The sequence below is a fragment of the Vicugna pacos genome, chromosome 11 (assembly GCF_048564905.1).
Source record: "Vicugna pacos chromosome 11, VicPac4, whole genome shotgun sequence".
Classification (NCBI taxonomy): Eukaryota; Metazoa; Chordata; class Mammalia; order Artiodactyla; family Camelidae; genus Vicugna; species Vicugna pacos.
In genome coordinates this window covers 1136778-1161446 of record NC_132997.1, presented here as the reverse complement: position 1 = coordinate 1161446, position 24669 = coordinate 1136778, and the positions used below count along the sequence as shown (strand labels likewise).

Here is a 24669-nt window from a genome sequence, read left to right as displayed (position 1 = left end):
CAAATAGCGGTGCCTGTAGTGGATACAGAGTGTCCACTGGGAGCCAGAAGGGCTGATATGGCTAACTGAGGTGAGTAGCTGATAGATGCAAAAGAAATTCTCCTCTGAGATGATCTCTATGGATTGGACCACAACGGGACGAGTCTGGTGGTCCTCAGCACACTGCACGTAGTCAGGGATGCTCATTTTGCAGGCCCTGCCGAGAGGGGAGAGGAGATCGAGGTACATTCTCTGCTGTGTTCTACAGGCCCATCTGGGTTGCGGTGACCTGGTGTGTACCAGCCAGAAGACAAGGGAAGCCAAAGCAAATCCAAGGGTACAGTTTGTCCTCAGAGTCTGCATATGGCTACTGTAGCTCGATCACATTACCCAGCTTTTGGTCTAGGCTTCCTGCCTCTGCAGAGAAAGGTCATTTCTTATTTTCTATTTCCAAGCACCTAGCAAGGCCCTGATGCAAAGTCACTGCTCAAAAATGCTGAATAAAGAAATGAACAAAGGAAATGCTTCCCCAACCCCCTTCAGCAGAATATAAAGAAAAGGACCACAGTAGGATCAAAAGATCTGGATTACTATTCAATTTATTTGAACTCCTAAGCTTCATAATAATGGATAAGAAAACTTGCCTTGGGGTAGAGGGTACTGTTCATTGGTAGAGCATATGCTTAGCATGTACGAGGTCCTGGGTTCAAACCCCAGTACCTCATTTTAAAAATGAAACAAGTAAATACACCTAATTACCCAGCTGAAAAAGTATTTTTTAATTCAAAAGTCAAAAAACACCTTGCAATTGACACAACATTGTAAACTTGACTATACTTCAATTAAAAAAAAAAGCCTTGCCTTACAAGAATATATCTGGATTACGGATGTTTGAAAATGTAAAATGCATAGGGTACCACCTGCATAAAAGGAGGTGACTGTACACATGTTCTATCCCTCCTTTATGAGTTATACTTCCTTTGGGGGGTTATAACCTCTCAGAGCTAATTTTCTCAGATTAAAAAATATAAACATTACCTGATTCTCAGTACTGCTGAAGAATCAGATAACTCTATGAAAGCATCTGACCCACAGAGTTTACTCAATAAATGTTTGTTGAATGAATGAATAAACAAGCAAAGTGAATGCTGCTCCCTGCCACAAACCATCATAATGGTACTGCCTGGAAATCCCAAGCCCACGTTCACCCGACTCTGCATTAACAATGTGGGTGACCTGGACAGGCCTGTGTGCTTCTCGAAGCCCTAATTTAATCGTGAATAGAAATAAGGGCAATAACACAAACCTCAAATTGTTAGTGAGTCAGTAATGAATTGTACCCCAACACTGCAAGATGGAACCATTAAGAAAACTGGGCAAAGGGTCCATAGGCCCTCTCCATATAATCTCTTACTACCACATGAGAATCTACATTACATCTCAAAATTAAAAGTCTAATATTTTAAAGAGTTTATCGAGGTTATGTGAGCTCACTGTCTCAAATAAGGAACACACAGTACAAATAGGACAATGCCCAGCCCATGAGATACACTCAGTTAACATTCCCACTGAGCCCACTAGTCCCTCCAACTTCAGAGCAAGAGGATGGGTCCTCGTGGCAACAGGCCACAGCACCTGAAGCTAACAAAGCTAATGGTGTCCACTTAAAAGAGCCCCTGTCACCACCCTTGTTCTAATTTTCTATTTGTAATTTTTTTCTTTTCATTAAATTGGAACTCCAAATTGCATAGAATTCTTACCAGATATCATGATGGCAGCCCTTCAAAACCTGACCACAGAGATCATGATGGCAGCCCTTCTTGGTGAAACAATAAAATGAAAAGCCATTTCCACAAGACCTCTGTGTAAATCTACTAGGGAACTTCATCCTGGACTGAGGAAGAGGACTGGGGAGTAGGGGGTAAACTGGGACACGGAGAAATATGGGCCACCTCTCCCACAATGGACTTTAGACTCACCCTCACCCTCCAGGAACGTCTAAATACACACAGACAGAGTGCTATGGACAAGAATTATTTTTAAACAAATCACTGAATCCCTAGCAGATCTTGTTTCTACCGAGACACAAATGTCTTATTTGTATAATGTTTCACAGAAGCCTTAAAATATTATCACCCCAACTTGACACATCAAGAAACTGAGGTAGAGAAGTTTATCACATTCTACAAGATTAGAGAGAGGCCACGTCAGACACCGTATTTAAATCCAAGTCCCTGCTCCGTTGCTCACACTAGAAAGTGTCACATACTGCCTCTTTCCTGCCCTCTCCCTGCAATAAATCTCTGAAGAGTCTTTTCTGTGTCACCTGCAATCAAAATCACATCAATTTTTCACAAAGAGCTATGTCACTCCTTGGAGGACATACCAAAATCTAAAGGGTTGGGTTGAGAGGAGAGATTTGCATTTTCTGTTTCTCAAAGGAAACATGGCTTTAAAAGAAACTGAAAAGTAGTTATCTAGTCTAAGCGCTCATTGTGCACAGAAAGAAACGGAGGCTCAGAGGAGAAGAGGAAAGGGCGTTATTAACAAATATTGCCTCAGTGCAGCACCAAGCCAGCCCTGGGCACTTCTGGGGGAGGATCTGGAAGGCCCAGGAGAATGAGTGTTAGAAAATAGAAAGAGAAGAAGAATATAAGGCCCCGTCTCTACACCACCATACCATGAATTTCCACCAAATTACCCAGTATGGGTGCAGCCAATAGTAAGGTTGTCTAAACAGGTTATTGAAACATGGGATTCTCAACCATAGTGGAAATTCCAGCATTTACTGTGCTTTTTTCCCAGTTCAATCATCAATTCAGTGGGCATTCTGTACCAGGGACTACACGAGACCTGGAGTTCTCCCAAATAAAGATCTCTATTACCACTTGTGCAAACCACATAAAGGCCACCAGAAGAAAAGCGCCCACAGATAAGATGGAATTACTGAAACTGAAAGCAGCCAAAGAGCATATATTACTAGGAAAAATGGTGCTCCTATAAATGGACTCATGGACATAGAAAGCAAACTGTATTTAGCAGGCAGGAAAGGAGGGATTAACAGATACAAATTAGTAAATATAAAATAAATGACAAGGACCTGCTATATAACACAGGGGAACTATATTCAATTTCTTGTAATGAGTTATACTAAAAACAATCTAAAACATATGTATATACATATGCATATGTTTATAACTGAATCTCTGCTGTACACCTGAAACTAACATTGTAAATTGACTACACTTAAATAAAAAATAATTTAAAAAATAAGTAAAAATACAAGCAACGCCATTAAGAAAAAATAAAAGAACACTCTAATCCCGTTAGCTGTAGGTGGTGGAGAATTCTGGTTGCAAACACCAAGTCCACTGGATCACTCCAGCAATGGCTGTCACTCTTTCTGACCATCAGAGAGTCACTTGTTTCACTGAGGTTTCTTTTCTCTTCTGTGAAAGGCTACAGCTGCAACTAACGATGTATAGAATCTCATCATTCACAAGCCCAACAAGTAGTGAGGACTTCCCATGGGCCAGGCTCTGGACAGAGGAAAATATAGGGTCCGAAATATATTCATGGGTAGAAGAAGTTTGTGCCATAAAGACGTTAATTCTTCCTGTTTTGATAGACAGATTCATTGCAATTCTGATTAGAATTCCTACCAGATTTTTCTTGGAATGTAACAAGTGAATTTATGGTCAAGATTAGCCAAGAAATTTCTTTAGAACCACCACTGGGGAGGGGTGGATAGGTCATTAATTTCCACTGCTCTTTCTGAAGTGATAAAAACGTTCTGGAATAATAATGGTTGCACAACTGTGAATATGCTAAAAGCTGCTGAATTTTACCATTTAAATGGATGGAATTCATGGTGTGTGAACTATATCACAATAACGCTGTTATATGAAAAAATATTTCTTGACAAATATTTTTCTTTTTATACCACTAGTCTGTCCCACAATTTAAGAAAAACAAAAAACCAATACAAACCAAACTGTGCCAGGAGTTCTTTAGGACTGCAATATCCCTGGGTCTCCAAGGCCTCTGGTGATGCTGTTCCTGTTAACACACACTAGCTGGGCTGGGCTAGTTAGGGACTGTAACTGTCTTTTTAAAATCGACGGTCACACGTTTCACCCTTGGAGAGGGAAGGAAGGAGGATATCACAGCTTCATGCCTTCAGCTCATTTTTAACAGAACCAAGCCCTGCTTTCACCACTGTTAATCCCTCTCACTATAAAAACACGTGACATCAACAAGCACCGCCATCATAACACCTGAAAGTGTTCAAGGTACTTACCTGCGGCAGAAACACTGAGGGAGGAGACAGAAGCTTGCTCAGCACTGATGCTCCCTTTTCCCGACTCCACCAGGTGAAGCTGGGCGCTACAGCCAGAGGCTCTCAGCCCGGGGAGCAGCACACACGCCACTGAGCTGGTCCTGAGGGAGGGTGAAAGGGAAAGGAGGGCAGCCCTAGGGGGGAGGGAAAGGGGGGGTGCGGGCTGCAGCCCTGCTCGGAGGCCAGCCCCAGCACCAGCATAAGCCGCCCGCTCCCGTCCATGTCCGCAGACCACGCCCGCCCGGGAAACAGCCCGCCCATTGGTGGGGACGGGCAGGCGGCCGAGGAGAGGAAGCCCGGGAGAGGACTCGCGGGCGGGAGAGGGGAAGGGGACGCCAGCCGTGGACTGAGGGGATCCCGGCTGCGTGAGAGGTGGCAGGCGCACACCTGGACCTGGACAGCTGTGGCCGGGGCGCCGGGGCAGGTGGTGCTGTCAGAAGGGTCTGGCCAGAGAAATTCAGCTGAACACGGGCTGACTGGCGCCCTTGGGGGCTGTGAAAGGCGGATCACCCTCCCGAAGCCGCCTGAACCCTTTCCCGGGAGCCCCCCACCTTGCACTTCCACAGCCAGAAGCCCCGGCCCCAGGCAGGAACCAAAGGCCTAACGGGCGACAGAGTTGAGAAGCATTTGGGGCCAATCCCCGGCTTGGACATGGAGCTTCGAACCAGCGGACCACCAGGCACCGACAGCGCATGCGCAGGAGGGACATGGATCCTCTGGATTCTGCGAGAGAAGGTGGGACAGCGAGGGAGGGAGAAGATGGGAGCGGGTGGAGAAGAGGGGAAAAGTGGAGGGATACAGATGGACAGGAAGAGCAGAGAAGGGATGGGTCTGGATAGGGGAGTGTCGTAGCGGAGTTGGAGAGAAAAAGCTTTACCTCTAGGGCACCCTGAGATGGCAGACCTACCTCTGTACCCTTCTGTAACCGTTCAAGTCTCGCAGCTCATGTTTTACCTCCCTGATCCAGCCCTCCATCAGATGCTTCTGCAGAAACACTACGGGGATCACACCCGTTGCCCCCATGCGGAGCTGGGTTTTCTGTTGCTCTGAGAACCAAGCACCCGCAGGTGTTGTCGCTCAGAACTTCCTTGGGAAGAGCACATATTCCCCTTTTACACGCTGGGAAACAGGCAGGAAGGATCACTGCCTTAGCTCCACTGTCCCAGGTGTTGGGCTGGGGGGAGTGGTGTGGTACAAGATCAGAGCCCCAGACAGAGCAGACTGCCTGAGTGTTGGTGCATAGTCCCCATCCCTCCTGGGTAAACCATACCCCACCCTAGTGGAAACATCAAGGGCTCACAGTGGTTTCGTGGGGGTGGGAGAGCTGTCCTCATGTGAAGGAAAAGTCCAGCTGGGCTAACAAGCTAAGTCACAAATCTAAGTGTGATAAGTGTCGGTTTACTGATCTAAGTTCTGCTGGGCTATCTCGTAAATCTGAAGTTTACTGTCAGTTTATTGGCCTAACAACCTAACTCGTAATTCCAAGCTCAACAAGTGTCAGTAACGTGATCTATTACAAATTGATAAGCTCCAGTGTACTGATTCCTTGCTTTTTGTTCTTTAAGTCTTATTGGCTAATATCCCCTTACTTGTATTGAAGTATTTAAAACCTCATGTGCACGTCTTGGAGGTGCTCAGAACTTCGGAGCAGAAGCCCCTCTGAGCCCGCCGGCATAATAATTCTGAGTACTCCAGCACTCCGATTGGTGCTTGTTTCTTGGCTGGCCTGTTTCCATAACACTCAGCTCCAGTGCCCAGCTTTCTAGGTAGATAGGGGTGTTACCAAGTCCAAATTCATTCTCCTCAGTGCAGGACAGGCCAATAAGTTTGGAAACTAGATGTTGGGGCTTGGAATAGCAAGTTTCTGTAGACCTAGTTGGCAAACTAATGTTCTGGAAAACCATCTCCCCAAGTCACAATTCAGGCTCCTTTCCTACGCGCTTGGTTGTTGCAAACTTCTTAGTGTAGGAATTCCTTCTTGTTAGAATCCTTTGTTCTTACAGCTATCTGCGTGGGTCAGATCCCTGTAAATCTCCAACAAAACAAACGTTATTTTCTATTCTGCAATTTGCTATCTTTTAATGAATGAAAAAATTTTAAATATCCTTAAAGGTCAGAGCTTCAGAATAAGCTCTCCTGTGTATTTCAGGCTCTAGGCAACAATTTTTTACAAGCAAGATGAAGCCTAGGAGACAGAGCATAGGGTTAAATTCAAAGGAACAGATCTAATATGGAGTCAGATTTGTTCTGTTATATTACCCGGGCAGAAGCCACTTGAGGATTTAAATCTCTTTAAGTTAAAAATAACTAAAATTTTAAAGGAATTTACATACATAGGTGGGAATGTGCAAAACATATCTGGAAAAGCACCCAAAAGATAGTAAACAGTGGCATCTCCAGACAGGGCTGAAAGAACAGAGGATGAGGGAAAACTTCTTTCACTTGTGTATTTTTGTGCTCTGTCTGAGTTTTTTTTTTAACCATTTGCTTGCATTTCTTTTTCAGTTAAAATAATGTGTAATGGAGCAAAGGAGTAACTAGCTTAGCAAATACAGCAGCCATGGAATCACTAAGTCATCACTTTTGATTTAAGCCAGAAAGCATTTATTGACTCTCTCCAGTGTGCTCAGTCCTGTTTTAAGACTTCTTTTATATTATTATTATTATTATAATACTATTATTATTTCTAGTACTATTACTATTACTATTATTACTATTATTTTATGAAATAATAACATGGTATACCTCACCCCTGCCCATGGCTGGTGGAAAACCAACTGAGTTTTTCTTGAGCTGTTTTCCAAGGAGTAGAGATGAGTTTATAAACAGAACACATCTTCAGGGCAAAACAGGCAGTGTGCATTACCAGCAGGCCAGACAGCAAAGAAGGGTTTTCAATAGAGGCGCCCAGAAGCTGAGAGAGAAAGCCTCCAGGACACTACAAAAAGCTGCCCAAACTGCCATCTCCATGGTACTACTGAAATAGGAAAGAACAAATCTGACTCCATATTTGATCTGTTTCTTTGACTTTAAAAAGCCAAGTTAATATGCTCCGGTCTTTTCATGGGTTATGATGTCACAGAGGAAACGGACAGGTCAACAAGGAACCACTCTGCCGTGATCACGGAGCCGGGGAAAGGGACGGGCTGCAAGATGTATGAAGCAGCCACAACTGTGCCCATGCTTCTAGGCAGGTATCCAAAATCGCCTCGACAAGGTGTCAAACATTTGTGCCCATGTCCTCATCAACAGACATGTATTAAAGACAAATGGAAACATATAAAAGGCCAATACCCTTGCTGGGTACACCGTCCAAAGAACAAAGTCTCAGTTTGACAACTGGCCATCTCGGTTCCATGGGATTCATTCTTGGAGAACCTTAAAAACCACTCTTCTGTCCTCAAGAATTGCTGCATATTTGTCCTATCTTTGGCTCAGGGATGCAGCACGTTCAAGTGAACTTTAATGTCTGCACAGATTTGACTGTCTTTCTCCAGGTTCATTTGTCCATTCCAATGAGGCCTGAGCTAAGTCCATCCTCTGTAAGATCTAGTCCCTCCAGTGACAGCTCATTGAGCCTGCAATTAAAAGCCAAGTGAACAAGACTGTCCTCAGCTAAAAATTTCACCCACCCTTCACTGTTTTCTTAATCTCCTCTCCTGGCTAAGTGCAACAGACTAACACCTCCCTCCACCAAGATTACCAACTATGTCATTTTGTCTCCCCAAAGAGAAAGTAAGGTCCATAATAGAGGAGACAACTACATAGTCACCTCTGAATTCGTAGCATATAGAAATGTTAATAAATAGAACTATGATCATGGCTTCTTTCCTTTAAAACCTTTCTGGTTATTTGAATGAGACCTTGGAAGGGAGGTGTTTGCTGTCCAGTATCTTGATCCACAAGACTCTGGAGGCCTTTTTCAGAATGGCTGTTCACTGATTCATTCAAAACACAACTTATCAATCAAGGAGTAGCTGTGCTTTTCTGCCAGGTGTTTGTGGTCACTCTCATGCCAGAACAACTTTAAACTATATCCTTACTTTGGATTTGTTATTTTTCCCCTCTTCCAACAAAATTGACTTTCCTTATTTTCTTGCCTTGAGGAATTTTTTTTTTCCTATTTCACCCTTTAGTAAACCAAGATCCTCAGGATGGGCTTGGCCCATAATATGATCCCCCATCCAACTCCTAGTGTCAGAGGCCTGGGGCTCACATCCTGCCCTCCTGTCAAGGCAACTGAAAATCAGTTCAGGATCGAACCAGCACCCCAGGGATTCTAAGGCTCGCATATCTCCCAGAAACCCTGCTTTCTCATTTGTCTTGGCTTCTGAGAATTTCCCCTCACTTTCTTGACAATTTGTTGTGCAGCTTGAAAGATGAGGAAGGAAGGTTTTATTTCTTAATCAGCACTTTAAGGAACTTGTGTAATGAAAGTTTTCACGAGTTTCTAGAACCCTCCATTGCCGAGATAGAAAACACACTAGACATTTTCTAAATTTAGCTCCCATGTGCATTTTTTCTTTGTTTTAGTTTTCTTAACTGTTAACAGACATTTTTTAATTAAAAAAAAATAAGGCCCCAAAAAGGATAGAACACTGAAGGGGCAATCAAAATTAAAGGGCAAAGACAGAAAAATGATAACTACTCTACAAAGTTAATATAATACATACACTATGTATCAGATCAGCAATTCTCAGTAACAGCTAATTGAAACATGACCATGAGGTAAAATTTCTCTCCTGTCAGGACATGGCCAACAGAAAATACAATTAAACCAACAAACTAATATCCTAAGTCTGGCGAGGTACAGAAGTCTACAAGCTAAATGTGTCTTCTTCTGGAAAAGAGGAAGACACACCAGCTCTTTTCTGTGGAGCCTGAGCCCACGGGAGGACGGTGAAGTGAGCTCTGTAAGTACCCAATTAGCAAACTGAGTGATGAATAAATAGACGTGAGCTTTGATGACAGAGGTGATACTACTATTCATTTGTCCTGTAAAGTATGACTTCCGTTCAGTGATCAATACTTCGGTGTCCTCAGGAGTTGACATTATTCGAAAATGCACAGCCTTGGCCCAGACCTCCTCTTTCAGCTCGTGACACTGCACTTAGATGTCACAAGGGCACCTCCAACTCCACCTGCAAAGAGCTGACTTCACGGTGCTCCTCCAATAGCCGTCCTGCCCAGGGCCTCTGGTCCGGGGCTAAGTTCTCCGTGCCTCTCCCAACTCAGACCCATCACTCACAGATGTGAATGGACCCCTCCTTCAGGGCCCAGATATCCTCAGACACCGAGTCCCACCACCCACACCTGACCTACCAGATACTCACTGGCACTCACTCAGCACTGACTCTGTGCTGGGACCATGCTGCACACTGCACAGTGTATCTCACTGGATCTCCACAACAGTCCTGGGAATTGGGTACATCACTGCTTCAATTGATTAGATAAATTGTTTCACTTCCTTGAGTGCGTCATTCAAACTGACACGGCTACTGAGCCACAAGCCTGGGCCTGAAAACAACTTGAAAATTGAACACTGCTACACCTCGCAGCCACCCTACTCTGACTCATCACATCACCTCCTGCCAAGCCTTCTAAATGTTTCCAAGCACTCTACAAGACAAAAGTGAACTACGAGAGCACCCCACTCTCCAACATAAAATCTGTCAATGATGGTCCACTGCCCTTAGGAGAAAGCCCCACCGGGCCTGAGCACAGCCCAACGGTCCAGCATCCGCGTTCCCTGCGCGGCCGCGCCGCCTCACCCAGTACGCAGCTCTACACGTGCCTTCTCTAGGACAGGGATGCTGACTCCGCACAACCAAGGGCTTGTCTCACTTGAACAATGATCACCTTCTTCAGTGTTCATCTTCTTCTTTGCTGACCCTCAGAAAAATGTTTTCTCATGATGAATCAATATCTTTTTCCTTATAACTTCCCATCATTGATAATGAGCTCCCCCAAAAGAGAGAAGACCTAATTGTCCGTCTCCTTATCTGTAAAGTGAGATTAACAAGGAAATATGTGAGGTTTTATGAGAAATAATATTCATGTGAGGCTGAGGGACAATTCCATCATACAATAAGCACTCAATATGTGCTTAATTAATATTAATAAGATTATATTGCATTCCAGCAACCTTCAATCAATTTTTAATGATTTTGTCCAACAGACTACTGACAAACTGTTGGACGAACCACTTTGAGCAGATCAACACAAGCGTACTGGGATAGGTAAGCGCTGACTCCAGTTGCAGCTGCAGCCACCCAGCACTATGGGGTAGGGGCAGTTTGCTCAAGCTCTTACATGTTGCTTGAGCATTTAGTTGTCGTTATTGATTAAAGACAGGTGTTCTTTAGTCAAAGCCCCTGAAACATAAATCTTCAAAGATTGATGCAAATTAGGTTTCAAGAACAACACTCTCATTAGAAATTATTTGAAAATCATAGTCTTAGCTACTCCGCACATCAAAAGGGCATGTTCTTAATGTATCTGACTAAATACACCGATAGGGTTGTTTAAAAGAAATAACGATGAAGCCATCCTGAATAAGCTCCAGTATCATCTGCACAAAGCCCCACCCAAGGGTCTCATTTCACATTTCCACATAGGTGTTCAGGTAGCTTAACTTGGGTCTTGGTTTCTTATAACACGGGGTGGGGAATTGTTGTGGATAGATTTAAGTAGCAAATATATAACTAGGGTAATTGCTGTTAAGGAATTCTAGAAATAAGAAGATTGATATATAGTCCCACCCATAAGAAACTCAGCATTTCCAATTACAGCAGCATTAAAAATAAAATGAGAGATACATTTAACAAAAATTTACAAGATTTGTACATTGAACTTTTTGAAGTATCACCAAAATAAATTTTAAAAGATCTACATATATGGAAGACATCCCATTTCCATGGAATGATAGACAGTATTATTAAAAATATTAAGACTCCTCAAAATGATCTACATATACAGTGGAATCCCTATCAAAATTCCAGCTGACTTCTTTGCAAAAATTGAAAAACTGATCCCAAAATTAATATGGACGTGCAAGGGGCCCAGGATAGCCAAAACAACCTTGCAAAAGAAGAGTAAAGTTGGAGGACTCACTTTAAAAGGTACTAAAATGCTACAGTAATAAGTCAGTATGTTGCTGGCCTAAGTTTGGATAAATAAATCTATGAGACACAATAAAAACCCACGGGGAAAAACTTACATTTACAGACAGTTTTCCACTAGGGGGCCAAAAACACCCCATTGAAAGAATAGTCTATTCAACAAATTGTGCAGGGACAGCTGGGTGTCTGCAGGCAAAAGAATCAATCTGGAATCTGAACACCCATATTTTATATAACAAATAAAAATTAAAACAAAGTAGATCACAGACAGAAATGTAAAAATTAAACCTATAAACTTTCTAAAAGAAGACACAGTATAAATCTTTGTGGTCCTAGGATAGGCTTTGGTTTCCTGGATACAATACAAAGAGCACAAGTGATAGAAGATAAAAGCAGATAAACTGGACTTCATCAAAATTAAAACCCTTTTCTTACAAAGGACATCATCAAGAAAGTGAAATGACAGGGGAAATGGGTATATCAAGTCAGAGAGTGCTTGCTTAGCAAGAAAAATAAAATAAATCAGTACATCTAACTACCTCCCCTGTAAAGAAATTGTTTTAATGTTTAAAAAAATATAGTGAAAGACAATGTGCAGAATAGAAGAACAATTTTGCAAAACATGTATCTAATAAGAGAGTAGCATCCAGGATATATAACGAATTCTTACAACTGAACAATACAATAAAACAGACCCAATTTTTAAATTTACCACGAATTTAGATACATATACAAATGGCCAATAAGCATATGAAAAGATGCTCAACATCACTAGACAAATCAAAATCAAAATGAGATCTCATTTTACACCCACTAGGATGGTTATTACCAAATCACGGACAATAACAAATGTCATTCAGGAGGCAGAGAAACCTCATATGCGGCCAGGGGAAAGGGACAATTGTGCAACTTCTTTGGAGAAGCCTGGTATTTCCTCAAAAGCTTAGAGTTATACGGCTCAGCAATTCCACTCCTATATGTAGAGTCATCCCTCAATACCCTTGGGGGGTTGGTTTCAGGAACCCCACACCCTGGATACCATAATCCAAGGATGTTCGAGTCCCTTTACAATCAGCCATCTGGATCCATGTAGTGGAAACTACAGATATGGAGGGCCAACTGTACAGCCAACAGAATGAAAACATATTCTCATAAAAATTTCACATCAATATTCATAGCAGTATCATTCAGAGGAGCCAAAAGTTACTAACAATATCCATCCATCAATGAACGGATAAACACATTTACCAAGAATAGGCCCACAAACTTTTGGTCATTGAAACTTTGACAAAGGAGGTGAGAACATACAATGGAGTAAAGACAGCCTCTTCAGCAAATGGTGCAGGGAAAACTGCACAGCTGCATGTAAATCAATGAAGTTAGACTACTCCCTCACAGCATACACAAAAATGAATTCAAAATGTGTTAAAGAATTAAACATATAGACAAGACACTATAAACCTCTTAGAAGCAACCATAGGCAAAACATGTGACATACATCTCAGCAATGTTTTCCTAGAGCAGTCTACTCAAGCAATAGAAAAACAACCAAAAATATACAAGAGGGATCTAATTAAACTTACAAACTTTTGCACAGCTAAGGAAACAGTAAGCAAAACAAAAAGACAACCAACCTATGGAATGGGAGAAAATATTTGCAATAAATGAAACTGCTAGGGGCTTAATTCCCAGAATATGTAAACAGCTTTTACACTTAATAAGAAAGAAAAACAAACAATTCAATTCAAAAAATGGCAGAAGTCCTAAAGAAACATTTCTCCAATGAAGACGCACAAATGGCCAGTAGGCACATGAAAAAATGTTCAATATCATTATCAGAGAAATGCAAATCAAAACTGCAATCAAATATCACCTCTCACCAGTCAGAATAGCCATCATTGAGAAGTTCACAGACAATAAATACTGGAGAGGCTGCGGAGAATTGGGAACCCTCCTACACTGTGGTGGGAATGCAGTTTGGTGGAGCCATTGTGGAAAAATGTATAGAGGTTCATCAAAAGACAAAACCTTGACCTCCCAGATGACCCAGCAATCCCACTCCTGGGCATATATCCAGAAGGAACCCTAATTAAAAAAGACACCTACACCCCAATGTTCACAGCAGCACTATTTACAATAGCAAGACATGGAAACAACCGAAATGTCCACTGACAGATGGCTGGATAAAGAGGTTGTAGCATATTTGTCCAATAGACTACTATTCAGCCATAAAATAATAATAAAATAATGCCATTTGCAGCAACATCAATGGACATGGAGAATGTCATTCTAAGTGAAGTAAGCCAGAAAGAGAAAGGAAAATACCACATGAGATTGCTGACATGTGGAATCTAAAAAAAAAAAAAAGAAAGGAACAAAAAAATAAACTTATCTACAGAACAGAAACAGACACAGAGTCACAGAAAACAAACTGTGGTTACCAGAGGGGGGAGGGTGGGGGAAGGAATAAATTGGGAGTTCAAGATTTGCAGTTACTGAGTACGTAAAGAATAAACAGCAAGTTTATACTGTATAGCACAGGAGAATATATTTAATATCTTATAGTAACTTATGTTTAAAAACAGTATGAAAATGAATGCAGGTATGTTCCTTTTTAACTGAAGTCTTGTGCTGTAGACAAGAAACTGACACAACATTATAAACTGACTAGACTTCAATGAAAATATTTTTAAATAAACTAAAACCAAAAAAAATGGAAAAGGATATTATCAAACAAAAAGAATAAAGTACTGATTCAGGCTACAATATGGAAGAACCTTGAAATTTTATGCTAAAATAAGCCAGACACAGAAAGCCAAATAGTGCCTATAAGGTGAACTGTATCTAAGCGTTTATTGTACTACTGTAAATTTTCCAGAGGTTTGAAATCTATCAATATCAAAATAAAATGTATTATGCATTAAAAACGCTTCCTCACAGGAGGGCTTTAATTATTAAATGCAGAAACGCATATAAAGCTCTTGGAAAAACAATTTGCACGTCCACACACAGTCACTGCTGTCACTGCCACTCAGAGGGTGGTGCCAGCGCTGATGAGAGCTGCCTCCACTCGCTCCCCTGCAGAAAGGAGTGAAGGCCTGAGCTCTGACAGGCAGGGTGAGCGTGAACCTGAGTCATACACAGCCACGTTCCAGACTCTGCGTTACCCAACTTTCTTATACAAACTGCAACATGTAATGTAAACACGCTAGAGGGATGTATCTTACAACACAGGGAATACAGACAATGTTTTACAGTAACTATAAATGGAGCATCTATTGTACACCTGAAACTAATATCATATTTTAAATCAGCTATATTTTTATGAAAAATTAAAAAATATTTTTAAAATGCTATCACTTTAATATTCAATTCGGTTTTTAAGTTACTACTAAACAGCTCAGAATGTATAAAAGCATTTAATTGTGCTGTTTGCTTACATATTTATTTACATTCAGCCTCTTGCTAAAAGAGAATTTAAACAATTCTGTTAAACACAGCTTAACAACCATAACAACAAAAATGCAAAACGGAGAGTGAAGAGAAAATGGAGATTCAATACTTAAATGAAACCAGGGGGAGATAAACTCATAAAAATGGATTCCATGAAGTCAGGGCAAGTGTTAAAGGCCGACTACAAATTCAGCTGTAAGATTCTTGGCAGCTAAAGCAAAAAGAAAATGATGAAGGGGCCGGTGGTAGAGCATGTGCTTAGCGTGCACGGGGTCCTGGTTTCAAGCCCCAGGGCCTCCACTAACAGATAAATACATCTAATTACCTCCCCCCAAAAAGAACCCCAAAGAAAAGATAAAGAGAAATTTCTTTCCCAAAGAACCCTGATATTAAATTTGGGTTAAATACTTAAAAAAAGATAAAAAGAAAAATAAAAAATATAAGTGACACTGTGAAGGAAAACCCCAGCTGGGCTAACAAGCTAAGTCACAAATCTAAGTGTGATAAGTGTCGGTTTACTGATCTAAGTTTTGCTGAGCTACCTGGTAAACCTGAAGTTTAGTGTCAGTTTAATGGGCTAATAAGCTAACACGTAAATCCAAGGACAACAATTGTCAGTAACGGGATCTGTTCCAAATTGATAAGCTTCAGTGTACTGAGTCCTTGCTTTTTGTTGTTTGAGCCTTATTGGCTAATAGCCCCATACTTGTAATTAACCCTATAAAACCTCATGTGCACGTCTTGGAGGTGCTCAGAGCTTTGGAAATGAAGCCCCTCTGAGCGTGCCAGCGAAATAAATCTCAGTACTACAACCTTGTGAGTTATACTTGTTTCTTGGCTTGCCTGTTGTTTCTATAACAACACAAGCGATAATGCCCGTGAGATAAATCTGCGGAGGTTGATGTCAGGTCCCCATGTCTCACGTAGGAAAATCTGAAACATTTCTCTTACCATTCAGGGTCATCATAAGCCCACCTCACACCTCACACCTTTAAATGCAGGAGCACAGGTAGGGCCCGACCTTTGCTGTCTCTGTGTCATCACAGTGAGACAGGATGGAAGGGGGAAGAGCACAGCCATTCAAGGAAGGCCACAGCAATTAACATCAAAATGTTAAAGGATTCAAACCCCAATAGGCCTTGAGGCTCAGGATGAAGAGATTTAACTTCTAGCAGATCTTGAGCTTCAGTAAACATCCATTGTAATAGTAACTTGGTGAATAACATGCCCCAGGCAACATGGCAGTCCCAATGCTAGCCACAAAAGGTCAAAGGGTGGGAAATGGCCAACTCCCTGGGAATCCTAGCCCCTTGCCCTAAGGCTGGTCCTTCTACTTATTAGCATATGAAACCACCAAGCCCAAGAAAACAAGCAACACAGCGCCACCTCGCGGTCACCACTCTCTCTCCCTCTTTGGGGAAGGCCCACAATGTGTGGAGTGTGTACCTACTTCTAATATGAGCATCAAACCCCCACACCTCGTGAAGTTTCTCTTGCCTATCAATGTATCTCTCTGAATAAATCTACCTTTACTCAACACTGGCTTTCTCTTGAATTCTTTACTGCATGAAGTTAAGGAACAAAATCTGGTGGGGCACATCCCAGGGGCTCAATGAAAGCCTGGGACACAGCCCTTCTCATGCCCAACGTTTTTTATTCTTGTATCAACAGGACTGGGCTGTGAAGGGAGGTCTGTGGCCACAGCTAAGGGACAGAAGCAGCCTCCAGGGCTCCAATTGGTGGGCAGTCTCTCCCCCAGCATGGGTCTTGGGGTCTGCCCGGTTCTCTGTGTTTCTCTGTTGTGCTGACTCCCCAGACATACAGCGTACTCCTAGGCTTGTCCCCACAAAACCCTTCTCTCCAAAATACAAGCACATCATGTCACAATCCTCTTGTTCAACAAGGAAATGTTCAGCCCACTTTTTTTCCTCCCCAATAAAGTACCCAACTGTCCTCGCTCCCATCACACCACTATTTTCTTTGTGAGAACTCTGCACTCGCCACACCCCATCCTGAACACAGGTGCCTTACTGGCTGTGATTGAGATGTTTCTTTCTCACACAGCAAGCGTCCTTTCACTTTCCCCTTGTTACCTTAAAAAAGCATTTCCTGAGTCACTCACCCCTCTGATTCTGAACTAACAAAGTGCTGAGTTTGCAGTCACTATATGCATACATCCCAGTTTTGGCTAGGTTTCCATCACAAGATCTTCATTAAGGAGCTGCATCAAGAAGTTTAAAGAGGCTATTCTTACATCTGAGTGGAGGAGCCTGCAAAAAAGTTGAATGGCTTTGAAGAGAGAGTTAACCAGGGACAAAGAAGTTGCAGGTCCTAGTCAAAAGTGTCATGAGGCAAAATGTTCTCCCAAGACTCAGTGTGGCTTATGAACACGGAGTCGGCGGGCAGGAGGTGACAGGCAGTGAGTAGGGTGAGTGATACAGGTTACGCTCCCCCAGCTGGGGAAGAAAAGGTTTTTTCCAGTTTTCCAAACAATTTCTTACTACCTTTTTCTATTATTGTCACATACTATTTCCAACGAATTAAGCATATCAATGTCAGTCATTTGGGCCACTTGGGAGAAGCTACACGATGCCATTCACAGGGCTGGGACATGACAGCCACACCAGTCTAGATTGAAAGAACAGTCGGGGTATTTGCAAGGTAATCACGGGCATGCAGCAAACTCCCCAGCTTCAATGACCTCATCTCAATGCTGGGGCCAATAAAACTACCAAGCAAAGTGCGTGATGATTATGGCCAACATCTGTTTATTAGTTAAGTGCCCGAGACAACTGTCGCTTAATGGGGAATGAGTAAGATCAACGAGGCCCTGTCTACCTGGCCAAACGCGCCCTGCCTTCCTGCCTTGGTGCAGCAGCAGAACTTGTTTAGCTGAGATGAACACCCCCAGAGCAGCCCAGACGGGAAAGCTCCCAGCTCTGCACGGCGAGACATGTTCCTTTCCTTCTCAGAGCTGATCACAATTTGCTGTCGTCTGTTTTTATGTTTATCCCTTTTGTAACTGTCTCTCCTTCGGAGTTTTTGCTCAAGCAGCACAGGGCCAGATGTGTCTTGCGGCCTGCCGGATATTCTGGGCAGGGAAACAGCCGACTCCATATCTGGCTCTGGTGCTGAACAGAGAGGGCAGAAGGCCCAGGGGCCCATGCTGAACCGAGGCCTCTGAACCCAAAATTATGGTCTGATTTTGGGCAAATTATATAGTCTTTTTACCATGAGATTCCTCATCTGTCCATGAAAATAACTGTCCATGGCACATAGAATTACAAGGATTATAGGAAATCACCAAATTCATAACCTAGCCAAGGGGCTGCAAGTGCATCCTCAACAGACAAATGCTGCCTTTACGGCTCTGACACATGCTAAGCGGGGCGGCCCCACACAGTGAACACTGCTAAGTGCCAGTGGGTTAAGTGCTTCATGTGTGCTATAATACTCTTTAGATCTTACAACAATCCCAGGGTGAAACGAATATTATGCCCATTTCACAGATTCACCAACAGGTTAAGAGATTTTGAATTCTATTCCAAGGCCCTATGGTGAAGAAATGGCAATTTAAACCGGAATCTGGGCCCAGGCCTTGGCTCCATCTCTCTCCAATCCACCTGACCACTTGCCTTTGAATTCCACCTCTCCAATACACAAGTTTCAGCCGGCCAGCTCTTAAATGCAATTTGTGCAGTTTGTCAATGTTGGTTAATTACCATAAACTGTTCTCAGAAACCACTACAGTAAAGAAAGGTGGACTTAAGGAATTCTGCATTGCGTTCTCCTGCAATGTGCAGGATCCCTTTCCTACACCTCCAAATCCAAGTGTATGCTTCCTCCCTGTTTATGTTTGCACACGGCTTATTAAAGCAGAAGGTACCTGCAGTAATTCCATCTCGGTTGCTTTCCAAGGTTGCAGATTATCCATAATCAGTCTGTGAACGAAAATACTACAATGTGAATGAAAATACTGCAACCATGACAGTAAACAAAGAATACTGAAACCAAGTCATTAAAGGCTGCCGCCACCCCCCAGCTAGGACAGGCCTGCAGCTCAGCTGTTACAGCAACTCACAATGGTGTCATCTGAGCAGACTCAGAATAAGAAAGGACAGGCTACTGGCCCGAGATAGCTAGGTGCTTGTCTAAAAAATGAATTCAGTGAGTCCAAATATTTGCTTCCTCTCACACATACAAAAGTACTAAATTCTTGAACTTGAGATACCTGGCTTTCTTTAGATAACAAGCAATCTTTTATTGTTCCAACAACCTGGTCTTTGTTGTAAAGCTCCTATATATCCTAGCTCTGCCTCAACCTCTTGGGAGCAGTCCCTCAGAGAGTTCTGACAGGCTGTCATCCTGGCTCGAGTCCTCCCGCCAAATGAAACATAACTCTTAACTTTTAGGCTGCACATGTATTTCAGTCAACAGTTTTGGACACCATGAAGCACCACAGCAGATTTCTCTCCACCTGAACTCTCCAAGTAACTGGAGCCTTGGTACCAGCAGTGGCCCTTTGTGCCCATCCACCTCCTCGGGGAGTCCAGATGAATTTGGGTGAGTCTCTCTAGGTTCTCGGATCTCACATATTGGTTGATGATCCTAAGTTTTATCTGGCGGTGTATCCAGGTACGTGGCCCTCCAGTTGAAAGAAACTGAGGTGAATTACCCACCCAGTGGAGACATATTGAGTGGGGCCTGGTTGAAAGATAACAGGAAATATCCACCTTGAGGATATGTCCAAAGTGGGGCTGGTGGAAACATATGAGGAAAATACTCACCCAGTGGAGACATCCTGAGTGAGTCCAAGTTGAAAGACACTGGGTTCAGGACTGAGTGGTTAGGTAAGAGTCTGGTCTAATATTTTCCTCAATTTGGTTACCTCCATTGAATTTTTCAGGATAAAAGTAAAACTCCTATGAGGAAACTTTCAACTCCAAAATTCGGACCATCCTCCTGGCTGGTAACAGCTTTCTCGGGTGACAGAGAATCTTCCAGGAGTGGTAGACACAAAGACTTCATGACACAGAGTTGTCCCTGTGGGAAATCTTACTAGCAAATTTATTCTGAGAACCCAACCTTACAATGGGGAATAGAACTTTCAAAAAAAAAAAATAAAGAACAGAAAAGAAAAGAAAAAGAAATGACAGATTGCCAGTCTCCAACTATTACCCCAGCCAGGTTTATGTACATACAAAATTTACAACATTAATTGGGAATAAGAAAAAAAAAAACTCACTCTGAAAATAACTAACCAGGCCTGATAAAAACATTTTTTGGAATTCTGAACTTATAAAAACAAAATCCCCTTTAGGGGTAACTTGGATTTCTCTTCCTGTGTCCTTGAAATGTAAATGTTTTATCTTTCTCTGGGTGTTTTAAGTGTGTGTATGTATGTATATGTATGTTTAGTTTATTTTTTAAAGGAAACCTTGGACTCCACCATACAAAAGTTTCAAGTATTGTGTACATATGGTGGCCACGCAAATAAATTGGGATTCTAAGCAATTCTTTGATTGTACCAATTTTCAGATATTTTGCCATCTTAAACTTTGCTGCATCAGCCTGGACCACAAAGGCTTTTAGCTTTTGGAGAGTAAACCTTTGAATTTTATTTAGGCAACACCCCGACTCTCATGTGGAAGGGCCTCTGCATCTTATTGGTTTAAAATCACTATATATATATTATATTTGTATATAAATTGACGGCCATATGATGGATTTTTTAATTTGGAAAAACTTTTTAATTGGTGAAAGTTTAAAGAGATCTCATTATAAACAGTTGTTTTATGGTTTCTATTAAAATCAAGTTTAAAAGTAGAAAAATATATCTAATGTTTAACCTAAGAACTTAGTTAAAAAAATAAAACTGGTTTGAAAAGCTACGTTTGTGTTTTCTTTTCTGATAAATGTTTCTAGATATGCTAATAAAAACTTAGAATAATTAATGTTAATTAGGTTGAATAACTGGAAAAATGATTGTAAAAATGTCGAAAAAAAAAAATAAGTGGCTTATCCCAAAAGGATAAATATTTTTATATGGTTATTTTGAATCAAATAAATAAAATGGACATTTTTGGGTTTACATACAGGGTTTTGATACTACACAACGTAAAGTTAAAAAAAAAAGGGCCAAAGAGTTCACCTACTCCCCCCCAAGATTAAAGTTCAAACAAGCCCATTTTACTTACCACAGTTTGAAATATATGTATATATAGACTGAAATACTTGATCAATAATTGGGATAACAGACCAATTAATGAAATTAAAAACTGAGAAGTGCCTAAGCTCTTTGGCTGAATCTTGGGCATCCTAGAGACTTCTATAAAATTATATACAATGCACACACACACAAAAAAAGGTTTCTGGCACTCCTTCTAGAAATAAGAATTATTGATTAAACTTAATAAATATAAAAATTAAAGGTATAAGATTTAATAAAATTGAGATAAAAGTTTGTGAAATTGGTATATTTAAGTGGTCTTTATACAAAACTTTTGCTTGTGTTGTGGGATACATATGTTTAAGAGGAAAAACACTTCCCCTTCTTGGTATTATAAGGCTAGGCACATATCTGTCCCTCTGAAAATATTAATTGAACAAATTAAAATAAACCAATATAGTTACATAAGCCGTCCAATATAATGTAAAACTAAAAACTAATTTGAGTGGCTAATAAAAAAATACAGGTTTACCCTGGGTTTAACTTATAACACAAGGAAAAGAGATCTTACTAAATGCCTTATGCAAGTTTTGGAAGACATATTTAAGTAAGCCTTAAAGTTTTAAAACATGGAATTCTTTGTTTACAGCTCTTCTCACTGATACAAAAATGCCATTTAAGGAGATAAAATACGGCCTGGGTGAGAGAGCAGTTCTCTGGGGACCTGGAGGACAGTGTCTTTGTCTTGCACATCAGAAATATAAATACAACAAACAGTGACCTAGGACTGAGTCTAATTAGCTCAACGAAATAAACCTTAAGGCCAAGAAATTTTTGGCATATTAGAACTCAGAACTCTGAAGGGTCCTTCAGACATTGTGAAGAAATTTTAACTGTCTGTTTCATAAATAGTAAGCCTTAATAATTTGAGCAAGCAAATTCAGCTTACTCCAACTATTATTATACCTATCTTATAAGTAAGTTTTAAAGTGAAGTTATGAGATCTCTAGCTTTTTTCCGATTATAAGCCTGTGTACACATTATAGGAGTGAGATATTTCTACTGCTAAAGAAAAAAATTTCAAAGTCATAGAGCTCTGCTTAATTGACGTAAAAATATAAGAGCTTAAACATTAAGTATTTTTAAAATAACAACTGAACAAATTGACTTTCAGCGTCATGTGAAATGGAAAATATTCAATATTAAGATAATATTTGATATTGTTTAGTTTAAGTATGTTCTAATTAATATAGACATCTTTAAAGTCATCAATATTATGTATAATACCTTTACTGTACCTAGGTTTAATGAAAGTCAAATAAGATCCTGTTATATCTGTTGCAGATTTGTCAAAAAAAAAATAAAAGTAATGTGCTGTGGTAAAATTTTAATTAAATTAAATGCAAATGAGATGAGAGCTTTGGGTAAATATTTAAAATATATTTTTAAAATGTATGTTTAAGATAATCTCTAAGTGTTTGGTATCTTTAAATTCTAGTGTTGTGCTAAATTAAGTTAAATGACAAGATTTTATTAAATAGATATGCCATTTTCAGATAAAATAACATTGAAATACAAATTACTTAACATTTAACTTCCTCTTACAGTGAAACTAAAGGTATATAGAAATATTAATAAATGGTTGGTGCCACACTGAAATAGTCTCTATTAGTAAGGGAATGATCTCAGTATCCTAGGAAAGTAATATAAATGCGTAAAGGAAGATATAAGAATGGAATTATATTTTGTTAATGAAAAATAGTGACTTTCTCCTGAACCTGGTTACTTCTGAATAGAAGAAAAATAAGGGACACACTAATATAAGTATAGAAAGCTGTGGAAGGCTTGTGGAAAAGGAACCCTGAGGGAAGAGTTTTGTACATGGTCAGAATTGGCTAAGTTTAGAAACAAATTGGGCAACGTAAATGAATCTTAGAAGTAAGCTGGTACAAGATTAGAATTGTTTTTCTCTCTGTTAAGAGGAAAAAATTTTCTTAAAATGTTAATCCTCCTTCAGTAACAGATTGTAAAACTTCTTATACCACTTAGCTGATCTGTTCTGCCTTTACCTTTGACGTATTTTCTTGTTAATGAATTAGTACTACTTTACAGTGATCTATATGTTTATCTGATCAAGTGTTCTGAAATCTTTCAAAAAGCTCCCCAAATATAAAATTCTAATTAATTAAATAAAAATTAATTTAATTAATTAAAATTCTTTTAATCTCCAGTTAAGTTTGGGATGCTACAGAAGGCCCCTGAAACATCCCAAAGAGAGATTTTTAACTATAAAGTTTCATTTGGCATTTTAAATAACATGGAATTGTCAAATGAATCATAAAACTTCTAAGGTTATATTGAATGAGACAATATTATTAATATAGATATTGTAGAAATTATATGGACTCCCTAAAATTCTGGTATATCTGAAATGTTACCAGTGATAATTATGGGTATAGTGAACAGATTTCTTTATTGATTATAGTGTAACGGTGTTTAACCATGCTTTTAAATCTTTTGTCATTTATAGACAGTTAATTGTTTTCTTCTGATGGTTTTGCAAAATGCTTTCTCTTCAAGGAGATTTACTGATTCCTAATAAATTTCACACTATAGCACTGAACTAAACTGGGTAAGACATTTTAAAGTTCTAATGAAAACTCTCATTAAAAGAATTAGTTACATGGGACTGATTAACCTGCTGAATATGGTTATAATTTTTGATATTGTTTGAAATACTACTGGCTTTTAACCTGTTTCCCAGACGTAAAGAATCTCTTCTCCTTAAGCTAGTTATGGTTCACAGCAATTTGATAAATTATACCTATGTAATCACACTTGGAACACTTATCTTTTCTCTCTATCTGATCCCTCAAGAGACTAAAAACACTTAGGTCCCCAGTGGCTCTATCAAACAAATTAGGGAGATCATCTCCTAACAGATATAGGAGTATAAAGATATTTTAAGGATTTTAAAGAGAAAAGAATTTACCTAAATCTGTAAGGCAGAAACCCATGAAAAGCCTTGACGTGTCTTTCTTGGCCTTAGCAAACCTTAACATTCTACCCTGAGACTCCGTATTAAAACTTCCAACACAGCCAATTTAAAAAAGCCTATATGATCAAATAATCAGACTTAACTTGTAAAAAATTAATCTTGATTTGGCTATATTTGAGAAAACTGAGGGTAACTTAAGAGAGAAAATAAATTATATTTTAGTGGATATTAAATTCTAGTTTTGTTAATTGAGGTCCATATTTACTAAGACACTTCCCAGATTATTCCTTGCTGTCATGTCACATTACTGTACGGTTTAATTGAATTATGAAAAGGATACTCTAGGTTTGTTTCTGAAGCTCAGAAATCTATCCTTGGGTAAAGTTCCAATGCCCCATGACCTGCAGCCAGGGGATTATACATACTGCAACAGGCATGACTTAAAGAACTGTCTCCAACCTGAATGGAAAGACCCTTTTTCAGGTACTCTTTACCAGACCATACACACCAAAGCTGAAGGAAACGGAGTCTCCGATTCATTTCCTATCTGAAACATCCCCTGCACTGCACTGGCCTATCGAGTGCTGCTCACCTTAAAACAATGCCCAAA

The 24669-nt window shown here is 40.4% G+C and overlaps 1 protein-coding gene across 1 annotated transcript in view; it reads right to left on the bottom strand.

Moving 5' to 3' along the window:
• Positions 1 to 24669, bottom strand: part of LOC140699560 (uncharacterized) — a 91516-nt gene that overhangs the window by 24866 nt on the left and 41981 nt on the right. Inside the window, exons 12-13 of the mRNA XM_072972212.1 lie at positions 4870 to 5041; positions 4280 to 4452 (exon numbers count right to left, since the gene is read on the bottom strand). The gene's annotated coding sequence lies outside the window, so the exon portion shown is untranslated. The remainder of the gene's footprint in view (positions 1 to 4279; positions 4453 to 4869; positions 5042 to 24669) is intronic.